At 44.6% G+C, this 19,635-nt stretch overlaps 1 protein-coding gene across 1 annotated transcript in view; it reads right to left on the reverse strand.

Annotated features, from left to right (window-relative positions):
- Positions 1 to 7,393, reverse strand: part of LOC126253485 (uncharacterized) — a 314,750-nt gene extending 307,357 nt beyond the window's left edge. Inside the window, exon 1 of the mRNA XM_049954857.1 lies at positions 7,288 to 7,393. The gene's annotated coding sequence lies outside the window, so the exon portion shown is untranslated. The remainder of the gene's footprint in view (positions 1 to 7,287) is intronic.
- Between the last annotated feature and the right edge of the window lie 12,242 nt (positions 7,394 to 19,635).

Genomic DNA, 19,635 nt, shown 5'->3' on the forward strand with positions numbered 1-19,635 from the left:
CGCCATGTGCGATTGTGTGATGTGGATTTAAAAGGACCTGTATTCCCGATGCGATCTTCTTTGTAGAGAATAAACCCAGAGGGTTTGTCAGGTGTACCATGACATCTGGATGTTACCCAAAGCTTCTTGCACAGCATATGATTCCTGCTTTGGAAGAGCGCAACTGTGTCGAAACCACCGTTATTATGCTATATGGGGTCACACCTCATGTCGATCACCCACTGAAATAGCTGCTTGTTGTAAACTACCAAGAACTTGTTATCTCCAGAGGCCTCATACTTATCCATGTGACTTTTGGTTCTGGGGATATCTAAAAGAACGCATTTATCAGGGACAGTCCGGTCTCTACATGATCTGAAAGCCGGTATACAGGAACTCCTCGTTCAGGTACCACCAGAATTGCTGCGAGGAACTGTTGATTACGTCGTTCTATGGTGCAGTATCTCATGGACGTCTCCGGTGCTTCCCACGCCCGGGTTCCCGGGTTCGATTCTCGGCGGGGTCAGTGATTTTCTCTGCCTCGTGATGACTGGGTGTTGTGTGATGTCCTTAGGTTAGTTAGGTTTAATTAGTTCTAAGTTCTAGGGGACTGATGACCATAGATGTTACGTCCCATAGTGCTCAGAGCCATTTGAACCATTTTCTCCGGTGCTTATATTGAACATATTGTATAAGTGGCGGTTAATAATAAAATCAAAATTATACCTTTTTCACTTATTTGACCTTTTCAGCCCACATCCCGTTCCTAATCCATCACATATGGAAACATTTCTATTCGTCTTACTTGCATTCTCATCGCCAGATTTCCAGCGTAAATAGGTTACGCATTAACGCGTTAGTATATCTACCAAGTTTCGATGCCGTTCGATAACTACAGCCCCCCAATGGACCTCTGTGAGTAGCTGCACTTCATTATAATCATCCGGTAGTTTCGAGCCTAACCTCATCATCAGATAGCATCCATGACTTCTCTTTCAAATTCTACACTAATGGCTATTAAAATTACTACACCAAGAAGAAATGCAGATGATAAACGGGTATTCATTTGACAAATATATTATACTAGAACTGAATGTGATTACATTTTCACGCAATTTGGGTGCATATATCCTGAGAAATCAGTACCCAGAACAACCACCTCTGGTCGTAATAACGGCCTTGATACGCCTGGGCATTGAGTCAAACAGAGCTTGGATGGCGTGTACAGGAACAGCTGCCCATGCAACTTCAACACGATACCACAGTTATCCTGCTGAAACGTAGGGTTTCTCAGGGATCGAATGAAGGGCAGAGCCACGGGTCGCAACACATCTGAAATGTAACGTCCACTGTTCAAAGTTCCGTCAAGGCGAACAAGAGGTGACCGAGACGTGTAACCAATGGCAGCCCATACCATCATGCCGAGTGATACGCCAGTATGGCGATGCCGAATACACGCTTCCAATGTGCGTTCACGGCGATGTCGCCAAACACGGATGCGACCATCATGATGCTGTAAAAAGAACCTGGATTCATCCGAAAAAATGACGTTTTGCCATTCGTGCACCCAGGTTCGTCGTTGAGTATACCATCGCAGAAGCTCCTGTCTATGATGCAGCGTCAAGGGTAACCGCAGCCATGGTCTCCGAGGTGATAGTCCATGCTGCTGCAAACGTCGTCGAACTGTTCGTGGAGATGTTTGTTGTCTTGCAAATGTCCCCAGCTGTTGACTCAGGGATCGAGACGTGGCTGCACGGTCCGTTACAGCCATGCCGATAAGATGCCCGTCATCTCGACTGCTAGTGATACGAGGCCGTTGGGATCCAGCACGGCGTTCCATATTACCTCGTGAACCCACCGATTCCATATTCTGCTAACAGTCATTGGATCTCGACCAACGCGAGGAGCAATGTTGCGATACGATAAACCGCAATCGCGGTAGGCTACTATCCGACCTTTATCAAAGTCGGAAACGTGATGGTATGTTTTCTCCTCCTTATACGAGCCATGACAACAACGTTTCACCAGGCAACGCCGGTCAACTGCTGTTTGTGTATGAGAAGTCGTTTGGAAACTTTCTTCATGTCAGCACGTTGTAGGTGTCGCCAGCATCTTCTTCCTGTCGGTTAAATTTCGCCTCTGTAGCACGTCATCTTCGTGGTGTAGCAATTATCTAGAAGAAAGGATCCAACCTGCTTGGAGGTGTGACTAAGGACAACGTAGCTGTTACAGAACATAGGCACTACGGTAAAGTTGTTAAGCGACGTAAGCTAAGTTGGATAGTCGGCATGGGATCACAGTTCAGCAAACCACTGGATTCGAGGCTGATACGCCATTCACTGCGACGCCTCGCCAATGCAAGGATGGGGTCAGCGCTTCGGTTACACACCAAATAGGCTGGGCTGTCGCAGGGACGAGTCTGCTGGTGGGAGGAGAGCTACGATTGCTACGCGCTTGGTTTACCGGAGCGCTGCCAAGATTGGCTCCACCCGCCTCGGCTGCGGACGATGTAATGAAGTTGTCGTCGGCTGCGTTTGGCTCCTGAATAAATGATACCCGTTCGTGATCGCGATATTCTCATCGCGGCGTGCAAGCAGCTGCGAAACGCCAGCGGCGCGATTTATCGCGTCGCTATTAGCTGCACGCGGAAGCTGTTGCCGCGCGCGCGTCCTGCGAAAAAATGCGGCCCCCGAACGCGAGTGTTGTCAGGAGGCGCCACGTCACACGGGCCCGCAAATAGCTCAGGAATTTTGTTCCAGTTTCCGCCGCTTCAGGAAACGAAAGAGGCTTGCACAGCAAATAACATCTTTTCCGAGCAGGAGGCACGGAGGGAAACTACTATTGTGTTAAACGAATGAAAATTCCGAAACGTCCATAAACTCATATGTAATAACGTTACATACAAGCGTGATGTCACATCGAAGTGTTTAACGACGTAGCTCTACACGGTCCAGTCACATTAATGTGATCACAGTCACGGTGCAATAACCACTCACAGACGGCAATGGAGGCTATATAACACGTGTCGGGCAGGGATGCGGGAAACAGTGCAGTCGTTGTTGTAAAGCGGAAACGGAGCGGTTTACTGAGACCAAAACGGCATGATAATTGGTTTTCGGGCCAAGAGTGGAAGTATTTCCGAAACTGCTATGTTTGTAAACAGTTGGCCCGCTGCCGTGGCTCAAGTATACCATGAACGGCAAGCTGGCCCTATTCAAAACTGGCGCCGAAGCAACTGTGCTGCACCATGGGTCACAGATGACAGGGGTGAATGACTATTGCGGATATACGTACGGGCGAATAGCGCGCAACTGTTGAGCTAGTAGCCGGCCCGTGTGACCGAGCGGTTCTGGCCGCTTCAGTCTGGAACCGCGCGACCGCTACGGTCGCAGGTTCGAATCCTGCCTCGGGCACTGGTGTGTGTGATGTCCTTAGGTTAGTTAGGTTTAAGTAGTTCTAAGTTCTAGGGGTCTGATGGCGTCAGATGTTAAGTCCCATAGTGCTTAGAGCCATCTCCATTCTCTGTAATCAGAGTTATGTCATCTGCACATAAAATTACAATTCGTCTAGTGTAATGATCTATAACAGTTCCATTTATGTTCAACATTTTCCGTTCGCTGATAACTTCATCAACATTACAACTGTTAAGTGCACGACTAAGCCGGGTGTGTAATAGCCTAATGGTAGAATGTCGGAAATAACTCGCGTAGTAGCAAACTTTTGTACTGTGGTAGTTGGGAGTATCATGAACAACTAACAAGAAATCCTGACCCGGGGGAGGGGGTGGGGGGTGAGGGAGGGAGGTGGGGGGGGCGAGCGGGCAAGGCAGTTGGTGCTCGGAGCGGGGGGGGGGGGGGAGCGGTGCGTTTTAAGGTCACTTTTGTACGTTTTTTCTTGAATAACTCGTGAACCGATGCCTCTACCGAAAATGTACCAGTATCCCATACAAAATTATACAATAAATTTCCAACGAAAAAGGTCTTACGTGTTTTTTCTCTACGACCAACACCTTGCGCGTAGAGAGCGAGAGAATACTAAAAATCTCGAGCGACGCGCAAAGTCTGTAGCAAGCTTAGGTGATTTTGTAGGCATCTTTCAGGTAGTTTCCAGACTTCACAGACCACAAGTGTCCCATATCAAATTTTTCGTCTCGACTTCCTCTATACGTCTGTAGTAGGTTGTAAACAGTTGTCGTTTACACTCCGTATACTGACAACAGTACAGTTTCCAAATGGCTCAAATGGCTCTGAGCACTATGGGACTTAACCTCTGAGGTCATCAGTCCCCTAGAACTTAGAACTACTTAAACCTAAGTTAAGGACATCACACACATCCATGCCCGAGGCAGGATTCGAACCTGCGGCCGTAGCGGTCGCGCGGTTCCAGACTGTAGTGCCTAGAACCGCTCGGCCACCCCGGCCGGCCAGTACACAGTTTCCGCGGGGGCGCTTTCATTTCGACATGACATGTATCCAGCGCAAACCGACACATCCATGTAGCTCGTGATGCAGAAGACGTCGGTGCTATTGCTAGCAGACTAGGAGACACCTGTGGCACTGTTCCAGCATCAGTTAATGTTTGAGATGAAGATGGACGTACGGTATGTCACTGCCATGCGGATGAGGTGCACGTCATCCGGAGCTGACTTCATGTTACTTGGCCCACCGCCTTATCCGTGACTCGTGTGGTTGTCTTCGTCATAGGTCTCTTGGACACGCGTCACTGTGGAGGCTCTAGGCCCGGAACAGGCTCCGTATCAACAATATTCTGCAAAGCACATCCTCGCCACTGATTAAAATTCTGAACTTACCCCATGCGCTCTCTGGCGTCGATGAAACACTGTGCTGTGTGAACTGATACTTAGCTTTTCGGGTACAGTCCTAAAGAGCCTGTTGCATCGCGTAACGCTTTCGAAGCGATGCTGTTCAGTCCCCGCGCGCACTGTCGCATTAACACTCCATTCCAAATGTTGAAATGTGTGTGAAATCTTATGGGACTTAACTGCTAAGGTCATCAGTCCCTAACCTTACACACTACTTAACCTAAATTATCCTAAGGACAAACACACACACACCCATGCCCGAGGAAGGACTCGAACCTCCGCTGGGACCAGCCGCGCAGTCTAAGACTACAGCGCCTTAGTGCGCTCGGCTTCCATTCCAAAGTTACGTAGTACTCCTAGCAAAACTTAATAAAATAATAGCACGTATCAGGCCTCTTAGTGAGATGAATTAGGTGCTAGGTAATCTGAAGCCAACTTACATTTGAGGAAGTAAAAGTTAAAATTAATAGACAATTCTTAAGGCACGTAGGCTGTACTGGGACGCATGCATTGCATTAAAGCAAAACTGATGATACGTAGATCAGCGCGATATGTGTATCTTACATTCTCGACGGGACGGATACATTGTTGTTTATTTATTTACTGGCAGAATATTTAGCTTTCAATCACTGCAGTATGATTGCCTCGGCTTGTACTTTTACCAAACGATGTAATAATAATTTTGTTTAATTACATAGGAATATAAGTTCCTAGACACACACACACACACACACACACACACACACAGAGAGAGAGAGAGAGAGAGAGAGAGAGAGAGAGAGAGAGAGCCGGCCGCGGTGACCGAGCGGTTCTAGGCACTACAGTCTGGAACCGCGCGACCGCTACGGTCGCAGGTTCGAATCCTGCCTCGGGCATGGGTGTATGTGATGTCCTTAGGTTCGTTAGGTTTCAGTAGTTCTAAGTTCTAGGGGACTGATGACCTCAAAAGTTAAGTCTGATAGTGCTCAGAGCCATTTGAACCATTTAGAGAGAGAGAGAGGGGGGGGGGGGGAGGGAGGGAGGGAGGGGGACAGGTACTGCCGAGTTTGACAAGCTGAAGTTGTTAGAATCTAGGTGGGTACTGGGATGCAGTCGAGTGGCTTATTTGGTACAGTGTTGCAGCTGAAAGACAAGTATCTTGGACAAACTACCAGTCCGCCAAACTGTTGCACATATGAAGAAGGTTGATTTTGTGTTCGCTGTGACGAATAAACACCGTTCTGACACTGTGCCGAATTAGACGTGGTACGAAGAGAAAGTTTCTTACCTCGCATATCTAACAATAATCAACAAACTGGTGTCAATAAAAGGCATAAATCTGAAAAAAAGAATAATCGCCCGTTACCTGACAACAGTTGTCGTCTAGATTATATTTTTTGCTCTTCAGGTGCTATACTAGAATAAGGTGGGCGTGGCAAAATCTGTCAGTTCTCCCGTTATTAAAACTATGAACACTCTATTTTGAAATAAGTAGCAAATTAATTTTCACTGTACGGAACTAGATAAGAAAACGTGAAATGTAAATATCTGGTCAGTAGGTTGTCGAATTCCATTCAAGGTTAAGTAAACAAACAGCGCAGCGTGACTAAACCCCACTGCAAAACGCAAAACAACTTAGAAGCCAACTGCGATTGACATCTTGTAATGACTTTACACATAAAAACCATTTGATTTCCATGTTTTCTCGAGTGACTAGATCTTTTCAGAAGAAACACGCTGCCAAGCGCTGTCATAGTTAGTTTATTTTCAAATGAAGCCTAACAGCCTAACAACACGACAGCGACGAATTTGAAAACTTGTTTAGCGTTGGCTACTTTAGTAAGTGGGAATGGAGAGAAATCCGATCCAGTCCTCAACGAGTCTTTTTTGTTCGAACAGGTACTGCATGTCCAGTCATTTACGCGATTAGTAACATATGTTAAGCATCCTGGAGAAGCCAACACTTGCGACTTACAGCCCTCTAAGGAGCGAACGTATTTGTAGGTAGTTACTCGAAGTGACCACACCCTAATGAAACAACATCCAACTCTCTTCACAGCAAGACACAAAATAACACAGATGCTACACTGTTTCTTGCCCAGAGATCCGTCACACTGACAAATTTTCATTGTAGTATTTTGAAACGGGGCCTTCCTTAGAGTAGGCGTTAATTTTTGCACGTTCCTTTTTACCCGCACATCACAAAGGCAGGAGTATAAGAACAAACAATAATTCCAGCCTGCCGAAGAGCTCGTTGCAGATCAGTACGTATCCCCAAGGCGTCGTAATTTGCTGAAAACACGTACGGGGAATTCCTCGCAGCGGTAGCACCGTTGCGAAGTGTTCTGGAGTTGAGTCGCGCAGCAGGCGGCAGGCAGTCCTTGTAAAGGGCACGGCAGGCCGGCTGGAACGGTCAAATGCCACAGGGCGCCAAGAGCAGAGGCACAGGGGAAGGCTGGGCCGCCGGGAGAACGCTGGCGGTCGTTCCTGTTGTGTTGTTGGCTTACCTCGCGAGCTGAGGGGTTGGCAGTGGGCGGCTGGCACGACACAGGAGGCGGCGTGGCGTCTAGGCACGAGGTCGCATCGCGGCTCGCGGTACACTGCCGGCGTCCTGCGAGGTGGCAGCGGCCGCGACCGCCTGGGTGTGGGGGGGGGGGGGGGGGAGGCGTCGGTGAGCGGGAGGGGGCAGCCGCGAGCTGGCGGCAGAAGGCAGAAAGTGCGCGCGCCAAAACACCGGCAGCGCGGACGCTCGCACTGCGCGGCGTGCGCTACGTAATATCTGCTATAGTCTGGGAAACTAGTCTTTGGTACTCACTGCGTAGACAGCACTGTTTCAGGCATACACTATCTGATCAAAAACAATCACACACCTATTAATGGGCACTAATGAGGAATGTGCCCACTTTTCGCCTTTCTGAGGGCTTGGAATCTTCTGGGGACACTTCAGTGTGGTACTGAATTTGGAGAAATGGCTTCCCATTCTTCCTCAAAAGAAAAACCCAGACAAGACAGTCGTATTGGACTCTGTGGTCTGGAACGAAGTCTATGTCCTTACCCATCCCAGAAGTTTTCCATTGGGTTCAGTTCGGGATTCTGTGCAAGCCATTCCGTTTCAGCATTGTTACTGTTCACAAAGCATTGACTCACAGATGCTGCTTTATGACAGAATTACTTTTCATGCCCATACAATCAACCGTTCTCTCCGTACTGTTCCTCTACTGTACGCAGCACACAATGTTGTAAAACGTGTCCAACCTTTCGTATTTAACGTTTTAATAAGCGCAGCCGGCCGAAGTGGCCGTGCGGTTAAAGGCGCTGCAGTCTGGAACCGCAAGACCGCTACGGTCGCAGGTTCGAATCCTGCCTCGGGCATGGATGTTTGTGATGTCCGTAGGTTAGTTAGGTTTAACTAGTTCTAAGTTCTAGGGGACTAATGACCTCAGAAGTTGAGTCCCATAGTGCTCAGAGCCATTTGAACCATTTGATTTAATAAGCGCAATAAGTGGATCACACCCTGACCAGGAAAAAAACAACATACCGTAACACCACGTCCTCCCTTTCACTGTTGGCACTATACACAAAATGTTCTCCAGGCACCTGACAAATCTAAACCCTTCCATCGGATTGCCACAGGTACAGCGTGACTCAACACTACTAATCACTCGTTTCCAGTCCAGTGGTTCCGCTCTTCACACCACTTATGGTGTCGTTTAACAATGAGTACAGAAATGTGTGCCTTATGAGGAGCTGCTCGACCCTTGTTCCCATTCTTTTCAACTGCCTACGCACAGTCACTTTGTTAGCTGCACTGCTGGTAGCAGTCTGGAACTCACGAGTAATCCGTTTCGCTGATTTCATGCGATCTCTACGAGTAGCCTCCGCAATGCTCGACGGTCAGTGTCTGTTGGTACGTGAGGTCAGCCTGGTCTTGGTTTAGCTTTGTCGTTTCTACCAATTTCCACACGACCATCACAACATCAGTAGTCGACTTGGGCAGCTTTAGAGGGTTTTGAATGCCCCTGATGGATTTGTTACTCAGATGACATTGAAGAATTAGTCAACATTCGAAGTCACTGTGCTCTCCCCATTGACCCATTCTGCTGTTACTGCTTCTCTACTGACCCACATCCTTTTATTCTGGCGGATCCGTCTCTCGCGACATCTGGTTAATTCCGAATTACATAGTGATGTCCCCATACTTTTGATCAGATAGTGTACGCTGTGTGTCTATTGCCACTGTATGGCAAGGAGGGCTATTAGCAGAGGAGGTAGCCCGCTAAACAGGCGAACAACATAGCAATGTCATAGGAACATTCAAATGTTATCGTGGGACAGAATATAGTGGAGACCTTTCTTGCAGTGGTAGGCTGCTGTATAGAATACCGGCTGATGACCGAAATCTACAGCATACGCTGTGTACGCATCCCGAGTAGAAAGTGACAGAACTAAGCACTGTCTTTTTGGAGCCAATTGGGAGACCCAGACAGAACGTAACTATATCGACACCACCAGTCTGGCCACTGAGCCTTCATTACAGACTACAGTACAGACTGCAGCCGGCCGCTGTGGCCGAGCGGTTCTAAGCGCTCCAGTCTGAAACTGCGCGACCGCTACGGTCGCAGGTTCGAATCCTGCCTCGGGTATGGATGTGTGTGATGTACTTAGATTAGTTCGGTTTAAGTAGTTCTAAGTTCTAGGGGACTGATGACCTTAGCAGTCAGGTCCCATAGTGCTCAGAGCCATGTGAACCATTTTTGAACAAATGACGGACGGAGGAAGGAGGACATCAAAAGTAGACTATCACTGGTAGAAAGGACATTCCTGGCCAAGAAATGTCTGTCAGCATCAAACATACGCCTTGATTTGAGGAAGAAATTTCTGAGAATGTACGTTTGGAGCACAACATTATATGGTAGTGAAACAGGGATTGCGGAAAACCGGAAGAGAAGATACTCAAAGCATTTGAGATGTGTGCTACAGACAAATGGTGTAAATTAGGTGGACTGATAAGGTAAGGAATTAGGAGGTTCTGGCAGAGAGAGGAAAGGAATATATGGGGAACAGTGGCGAGAGGAAGCGACAGGATGATAGGACATGTGTTAAGACATAAGGGAATGACTTCCACGGTTCTAGAGCCATGTGAACCATTTTTGAACAAATGACGGACGGAGGAAGGAGGACATCAAAAGTAGACTATCACTGGTAGAAAGGACATTCCTGGCCAAGAAATGTCTGTCAGCATCAAACATACGCCTTGATTTGAGGAAGAAATTTCTGAGAATGTACGTTTGGAGCACAACATTATATGGTAGTGAAACAGGGATTGCCGAAAACCGGAAGAGAAGATACTCAAAGCATTTGAGATGTGTGCTACAGACAAATGGTGTAAATTAGGTGGACTGATAAGGTAAGGAATTAGGAGGTTCTGGCAGAGAGAGGAAAGGAATATATGGGGAACAGTGGCGAGAGGAAGCGACAGGATGATAGGACATGTGTTAAGACATAAGGGAATGACTTCCACGGTTCTAGAGGGTGCTGCAGAGGGTAAAAACTCTAGATGGACAGAGATTGGAATACATCAAGCAATTAATTGACAACGTAGGTTGAAAGTACTACACTGAAATGAAGAGGTTGCCACAGGAGAGGAATTCGTGCAACCCGCATCAAACCAGAAGACTGATTAGTGAAGAAACAGTGTGGATGTGAAACTTTTGTGGTATCAAAGATTTTAAACTAGTTCATCTACAGTGTATCTCGGTTGGTTTCCAAAGACGACATTTGTTAATGTCTGATTTAGGACTAAAACGAAAGGAAATGGGATGTAAAACTATTTAGCTTAGATAAAATATGTGACACATTAAATAATGACGCATAGGACAAATTACAAAAATCGTTCTTAAAATAAAAGTAATATATATATAATAAAATATAGTAAAATTTGGTGAGATGCAAAAAGGGGTTAACTGAACGAGATAATTTTAACAGGTCCAATATTAGAAACAGGTAAGATATTGCAAGTGAGGCTAAACAGGTAACTGGAACAACTGTAATTATATGAAGTAAAATTATGTTAAAAGGGCAAGTGGAACTACAGTATGCGAACTAAAGTAAATGAGGATTCTGAACAGGAGCGGTAATTTGCAAAGTAATCTGGATGGGATTATTTGCAGTACCTGCGGTTCTTCTCAGGAACATTGTAGTAATTTGTCAGGTAGTTTGTTATTTACTGTATCACATATTTTACCTAAAGTAAATAATTTTACGACTGTATTTTTACTCAAATAATTCCTCACGGTTTAATCCTAGAACAAACACCACCAACTGTCATATTTGGAAACCGAGGTACTCTGTAAATGCACTAGTTTAAAAGCTTTGAACCCCCAAAAGTTTCACATCCGCACATAATTACCTTTACATCTGACGAAGGCGTAACAGCTCGTAACCGTTTTGCAAAATAACAAATAATGCAGGATATTACACAGTGTCATGTTTTTTTCCGTTCATAATATCATTTTCCTTCCTATTTTATACGTGGTTGGTATGTTGGAAGAAGGCTTGTCGACGCTTCTATGTGTTTTCCCGAATTTCTACAGTTTTTTCATATGGTACCTACCGAAAGTTATGTTTTTGTACCGTCTTACTTTATAACTGAAACAATCCTACGAAGACTTCCCTTTGGTGTTTTTTCTATTTCTTGTGCTAATCGAAATTTGGTAGGTAACTAAAATTGTTAAAAATGGTTCATCTTTTCATAAAAGCAGCTGTGTCTGATCAAGAGGAAAAACTTAGATACTGAAGTATCTTAACAAAGATGACAGTTTCGTGAACTGTTTTTCGTTCAAGTAGCGAACTATGTGTAACGTGCCTACGGCGCTTTCATTTGGGTAAAACTTTACGATTTAACGGTTAACGACAATCCTGCTTTGTATTTTGTTTGAGTTCGCTGTACACTTATGACAGAGCGAGTTAGGATATCTGCCGTTTCCTAGTAAACTATTGACGTGGCTAAATATTTCCATATTTCTGAAACAAAGGGCAATTATTCTTGTTGACTTTCACAGCTTCACTGTCAGCCAAGAAGAGATGCTTTGCAACATGTCGTGTTATTGCGCAGAAAGCACGACAACGTATAGAGGATAAGACGCAAACGTATGGAGTTTTTCTTTGCGCGAAAAGGAAAGCAAACGACTGGCTCAGATAAACATTTTTCCACCGCAGATCTACAGAGCGGTCTCAAGCATTGCATTACATTACATAAGCCACTTCCTTCCACATACAGTTCAACCTTGCAGTTAGAACAAGCTGTTCAGATTTCTTTTCCGAGAGGAATGCCAATTACGACATCTTTTCTACAAATGAAAAAGCGCCGAGAACTTACGGAATGTCTCTGCTGTTACACAATTGACCATGAACGGTTAGAGACGTGAACACAGGTTTTATACTTTATCCTACGATTAGGATTGCGCAAAATGTAATTCATTTATATTTTTATCTGAAGTTTCAGTTCTGATACTTGCGAGAAACGTCCTTAAATACGCAAAACTGTCAAAGAAATTGAAAGACTTTTACGAATACTGGTAATCAGTAATCACTGACTGCCCTAGGCACCATCTACAAGTGTTTGAAATTTGAATTAATGGAGATGTGATTAATGTAACAACGAAGTATTGTTCAGTGCTTTCCAGACGTGGTTCACGATTCAGTGTTGTAGGTAGCTCAGAGATAAGTACCTTGTCTCTGCTGATCGTATTTCGATTCCGTGCGTCTGTGTGTTTTCGTTGCTGGACTGAAAGAGCAGCATGTGTGGTAGAAACAAAAAGTTAAAGTGAGCTTTTAACGATTACGCTAAATCTACTAGTCTAAAGCCTGCCGCTGTGGCCGAGCGGGTCTAGGCGCTTCAGTCCGGAACCGCGCTGCTGCAACGGTCTCAGGTTCGAATCTTGCCTCGGGCATGGATGTGTGTGATGTCCTTAGGTTAGTTAGGTTTAAGTAGTTCTAAGCCTAGGGGACTGATGACCTCAGATGTTAAGTCCCATAGTGCTTACAGCGATTTGAACCATTTTGAACTAGTGTAAAAATTTCGGAAGTACCTGAATAAAGACTGAACATAACATTCTTTCGGGCAGGTCGTCAACAGATATTACGCCAGGAAAAGAATAACCAAGATGACGTATTCGATGCTGTGAGATGGTAGACCAACCGCCAAAGTTTTGTGTAACACCGTAAGTCAAAAGACGTGTAGCCGGGGCAGTGTTCACGGGACCGCTCATCGTCTCCTAATGCTGTGGTGCAAAGTTTTACTATCTGTTACGCAATATAGGGTAAACCTTGCTAAGTTCGTGGCATTGCTTATTTCGTGATACTTTGTTGAGTACTCTTCACGGATTTATCAACCACGCTAGAAGTGCAGTCGCTGACCCACATACAGCAGCATATGTCCCCTACCTGCAGCGGCAATTCATGCTGCGCTACCAGAGGCTTTGGCAGCACAGTGAGTTGTTTTCTCCCTTTGGGGGTAGTTGTCTTTCGCTTTCGCGCTGCAGAATCCCACGTGTTTTCAAAGTTCTCATTACTCCTCATATTAACAAGGTAACATTTTTTGATTTTGCAAAGTTGTTTATGTGATATAAATAAATTTTTCTGATTAAGGTTTGTGTTTTTGCGTTCGTTGGTTTAGACGTAATCGCCTTAGCTGCGCTAGTAAAAGTCTTAGCATTTTAACTGCCATCTTGCGCCACCCTAGACAGTCTTCGCAACTACTGGCTAACAAACGTATTTAAAAGCGGATATTTAATTATTTGTAGTAGCATGCCCGTGGTATAGATAGAGCACTTCATTTTAAACCACATAATATATTAAATTTACATATCACGAATTAACCAAGCTATTACGAACTTAACCAGATTTTTTCTTCTGCATGTTAGATACCTCCAAAATATGCCAACCAAAATATTATTACAGCAGCAAGTTTGGTAAAAGGGGAGAAGTACTCAATATACAATGCATCAAAGTAATGTGAAGTGCCATGGTCTACCCTGAAAGACTTTCTTAGCAGGACTGAAGGTGAATGTGTAGGCCTACCTAAATTACGGAAACCGTTTGCTTTACCTGTACAAATGGACGAAAGAATATGCAATTACGTACTTTCCATGTAGGAATTTGGATTCGCACTGACTGTAATTCAGATTCCAAAACTGGCGTATAAGCTAGCTACAGCAACTGGTAGGAAACATCCCTTCAATGAAGAAGAACAACCTGCAGGGGATTGGCGGTGGAAAGATTTTAAAACACGTTATGGGCTTACCTTAGGAGTGCCTGAAGATATAGCTGCTCATAGGTCTTCAATGGGAAATAGATCAATAATTACTGACTGTTATCAAAAATTAGAAGCATTAGCCACAGATCTAGAAGTTCAAGATCGTCCAGATCTAGTATGGAATTGCGATGAGACAGGGCTCTCATATGTGGTGAAAGCATTCAAGATACTTTAAATTAACTTAATACAGAAATCATCACGAAATTACCAAGGTTTACCCTACTGTTCAACAAAAATGTCGATTTTCATTTTCACACAACGTGGAATGAAAATCTTCAGCTATGATCGTCACAGCCAGTAATAGCAACAAGCAACATTCTTCAGGTTGCACACTTTTTTATATGGATTGATAAAGAGCTCGTAGACGGATTTACTTACTGACTCGAATTTTATATTCCTGCAGCGTATTAAGGTCTTCATGCTGACACATGCGAAATCCAGTGAATAGAGACAATAATAAGAGTGAGTCAAGATGTCGCAGTTCGGACACTTTAGTCAGACATTTACGACCCATTAGAATGAGTCGGTTCTTGCATTACTTGGAACCCCATAAATCCTGTGATAGGGAGCAAACTACTGTACATTGACGGAAGAAAAATAGAACACCGTTAAGGACTGTGTCCAGTGGCACCAGGGAATGACATGTTCATACTGAGGGATTGCAGTGTTAGTGATTCATTTGTCACGGTCATCCGTCATCAGTTGGCGCTCAAGAGGTCCGTCTGTGTGCCCTCTAGTCGCGCTCTGCAGGCAGTAACTGTGTTGCATTTAGAGGAGAACATTATTTGCAATGGTACAACCATGCCCCACCATGGGGAAAGTAGTCCTGTTGAACATCCCCAACCACCTCAATAGGGTCGCATTGCGGGCCTGGGGAAAGTTGAATGGACGTAGTGACAGGCTGCCGCTCATGATGGACACTGTGTACAGGAGGTGTGTCATTGCCTTCAGCAGTGGTCTGCAGAACATTTCCACATCCGGGTTCTGGACATCCGCGGAGTACAGACACACAGGATCGAGTGATTGTGTGAGCAGCGGTGTCCGACCGACCATCATCAATGGAAGAAATCAGGTCACATGCTACACCTGCAGCGGCACCAAGAACCATGGGGAACCTTCTGCTTGCTTCGGGACTAACATCACGTGTGCTTCTGACCTGGCATCCACTGACTCCACGACACTGCCAAGCACGGCTATGCTGGTATCGTGAAAGAGTCGACAGGAGACTGGAATGGCGCTCTCTTGTCTTCAGTTATGAGAATAGGCTCTGTCTCTATGTGAGTGATGGACGTGCACATGTACAATATAGACGTTGGTGGCAGACTATTCCAGAGCGCACCCCAAGTTTCATGATGGAGGTCCATCAGTTACAACTCTTGGTCATTTTTGGTGTTTCTGCGGGGTAAAGTAACCGCTGTCCGCTACATTTCACATTGTCATGTTTGACAATACTGGACGTACCATCATATGACGAGTATTGGGAACACTTAATGCCCGAGGAACATTGTCGACCATGATAGTTTTGGTGTTCCTAGTGGTATGGTGTGGGAAAGCATAATGTTGCACGGATGAACCGCATTTTACTCACTGGTCGACGTTACTGTGACACTGTACTCCTTCCCCATGTGTTTTCGTAGAAGCATTCGGCCCCGAATTCCTTTTTATGGATGACAATGCGCGACCACATCGAACTTTCGTGTGGAGGAGCACTTGGAACGAGAGGATAGTCGACGAGTAGACTGTTCCTGCTCGTGCCCCGACTTAAATCCCATCGGACGTTTGTGAAATGCGTTGGGGAGACATATTGTAGCATGTCCATACGCACCAGCGACCATTGAGCAGTCGTTTTCCTCGCTGGTGAAAAAATGGAACCCGCTACCATGAGAACGTGTTACCAACCTCGTGGCCAGTATGGGGGCAAGTTGAAGAGCATGCCTTGCCGTCCGTGGTGATCACACACCCTATTAATAACAATGTCCTACCTTTTTAAATGTGCAGGAGACCGTAATGAATCGCGGTGACTTCAGTGTAATTATTGTCTTCAAAGAAAAGTGTTATTGCTGTACGTCTCATTGCGTATATCTTAAGTTACTTTCTATAATACGGTGTAGTACATACTTCTACGTATGCTCCAAGTTAAATTTAAACGCAGTTGTTCAGAAAGGAGACACATAAGCTCATGAGTAACACACAGAGATATTTTCTAACTGTTCACGTGGCTGTACAGGACAACACAGTTACAAAAGACCAAAAAACCACCCTATTCATAATAATCCCTGTAACTTAAACTTTCCGTCGTGTTGGAAGGCGAGAATGCAGTCCTGTACTAAACTCTGTCCGAGCAGGCGCTGAAGGGCCAGAGCGGTACCGACCGGCTGCCGTGTGATCTTCAACCAATAATCGTCACTGGATGCTGCTCAATTGGCCTCAGAAGGGATGAGTGCATCCCGCTTGCCAACAGCGCTCGGCAGACCGGACGGTCATCCATCCAAGTGCTAGCCAAGCCCGACAGCGCTTAACGTTGGAGATCTGACGGGAAACGGTGTTACCACTGCGGCAATGCCGTTATGCAGTTCTGTAATGAGCTAAAATTGTAAATAAATTAGCCTTTGGCTGCAAGGACGCTCTTCAATTTGTTTACTGCATTATCGTTTCCCGTACTATCAGCCCTATATTCGGATGCACCTGTCCGCATTCCTTTTTTGTTTATTTATTTTTTACAGAATTACCTTATAGGAGTGCATGTACAAAACAACACAGTTACTCGGAGACTATGAGGTACAAGTAATTGGACCTCTACCGGTCATGAAACCAGAGTAATATCCTTATGCTCAAATCATACTGAACGTGAAATTACAATTAGTCATAGTCGTGCGCAAAAACATTACTACATTAATATTTGCTAACTTACACATGTTCAGTGTCGTCATATAATGTTGGCATCCAACTTACCGTAAATTAAGAACCATTTACAGAGGGGCGTGTATGTCACATTCTACTACCATCAATCATTCATGAAGTTAAGAAAGAAGTCGAACCCCCATAATAAAAATGGTCCACATTTATTGGTGATCTTTTAGAATAAAATTCGAAGTCGTGTTCGTAAGAGACGGTACGGTTACTGCTCTGAAGCTAAGTGGCTCTTCTCCATATGAGCGAAAAAAAGGATCGCAAGTAAAACCCAACGTATAGTCAATGTCGATTCATTTCTTTGATTCGGATTGTTCATTAGGAGTTCGTTCATACTGGCTAAACAGCAAGTAGAGAATTCTATCACAGTGTTTCAGGGTGGCTGAATGAAAATGTAGGGGAGAAACATTCACAGAAGCAGTGCGAGGACAATTCGATCTCCGCTATGAGTAGTTACCACAGCATATAATGAACATTGTACAACCTTCCTTTTGGCTTAAAACAAGATGCCAGTTCTTCCATACACGTCATACTCTGCGTTCTTTCACGTTCCTAACACGAATTTAAAGTTTAAAGGGAAATTTTAGACACAGTTTATGACGGACCCCCTAAACACTATAACAAAAGAAAACTTGTAGGAAGCGTTCGAAATGTGGGAAGAACGTAGGAGTCAGTGACGGCGCTGCAAGGGAGTCTACTTTGAAGGTGGTGGTACCGAATGAGATAGAAATAAGAGTCAGGGTGGTAACAGTTTGATAACTTTTTGCTTCGCAGAAAGTCATTTCATTTAAGTGGATGTCGAGGAGTGTCTCCATCTTTGCGCTCTGTCCGAGGGAAAACTAATTATAGTTACCAGTCTCAATCTTGACCACGGAAGGCAATCGAATACGTCCCTACGATACTTACAGGAGGTTCTAAATTGATTAATTAAGAAACAGAAGGGACAGACAGGGGTTACAGTAACTAAATGTTAGAACCAGAAACTTTCAAATTGCCGACAGTAGGTTTTACAAACATATGGTTGCAGTGTAGAATTCACTGAAGAGAAACATAAGCAAAACTCTGACACTTCTTAGTAAATTAACAAACAAGCAATCGTTATAGATTGGTGGACAACGTGCCGTTACTTTAGAGCAGGGTTCGCCAAACTACGGCCTGTGGGCCCAATCCGGCCCGCAATGTCAGTTCATCAGCCCCGCCGACAGTACTTGAATTTGCTTCATAAAACTTCTGAAACACGAGGCGAAATGATAAAATTTAAATTTAAACATTATATTTAGAGCACTAGGAGCTCATCACACGTACGCAGGTCTCCTGGCTGCTACGTCCGTCAAATTTACTATGTTCAATTTTAAATCACAAGTATCTAGATTTTCTTGAATATTGTAATGTTTTCTTATTTCGCGCCGTTCCAGGTTTTTCATTACGTTTACAATTCAATGTCTTTTTTCAATTTCAGAGCCCCTTTACTTCATACTTCATTATGGTCGTCCGAAAAAAAAAAAAAAGCGGACTGTGAGAACCGCGTTTTCAATCAAGAATGGCGAGTAAAGTACTTATTTGTGTTAACAAACGATCAGGAAATACTTGGGCAATATGTAACGAAATAGCTGCCGTTTTGAAATAGTACAATATTCAGCGTCACTATGAAAGGAAACATCTATCAGCATATTCAAAGTCTATTGTAAAGTTACGTTCCGAGAAATATGAGACCATGAAACGTAAATTAGAAACCAAAAGACATCTCTTCATCAGAAAATTTGCTGTAAATACATCCATCACTCCTCCAAGTCACGAAACAGCGCACAAGGTGGCAGAACGAGGGGAACCGTTTACCGATGACAACTTCACCAAAAAGTGTACGATGGCAGCAGTAAATTATCTGTGTGCTAATAAAACCAATTTGTTTTGAAGTATCAGCCTTTCAGCAAGCTCAGTTGTGCGGAGGACAGACGAAAACGATAAGAACATAGTGCTATAGTTACGGGAGAAAGCTGGCAACTTCTTGTGGTATTCTATGACATTAGACGAGTGTACTGATCTCTCGAGTACGTCACAATGTCTCGTGTGACTTGAGACTTACAGATAATGGAACATTTGACATCCGTTAACAGCATACATGGAGCAGTAAATGCTAAAGACATTTTTATGAGTTCGGAAATAAATAAATAAATAAAAATAAGAAATAAAAAATGCGAGACTACAGCCTCCAGTGGGATCAGTTTCAAGTGTTACAGTTGGTAGAAGAAGAAAAAAATCGTGGCTGGAGTGCGGAAGGGTCTGATGTGACTCAGTTGACAGATTTGCAAACTACGGGCGCTCTGTTCATATGCTGCATTATACATCAGCAAGCACTCTGTGCGAAAAAATTGGGTATTTCTTGTGTACTCAAACCCGCAGTTTATGCTGTGAACTTCAATCGGGCCATGCGTTCAGTCAGCGTCAGTCATAGCGTTTGATTGAAGAAACTGATTCTGAATCTGTGACTTGCCTTACTATACAGCGATGAGGTGGCTCAGCTGCAAGAAAGGCTACTTTCATTATTACAAGCTCCAAACGGAAGAGATGATTTTCACACTGGAAAACACAGAGCTCATTCACAGCTGTCAGGTACGTGGCTGTCAAAATT

The sequence above is a fragment of the Schistocerca nitens genome, chromosome 4, assembly GCF_023898315.1.
Source record: "Schistocerca nitens isolate TAMUIC-IGC-003100 chromosome 4, iqSchNite1.1, whole genome shotgun sequence".
Lineage (NCBI taxonomy): Eukaryota > Metazoa > Arthropoda > Insecta > Orthoptera > Acrididae > Schistocerca > Schistocerca nitens.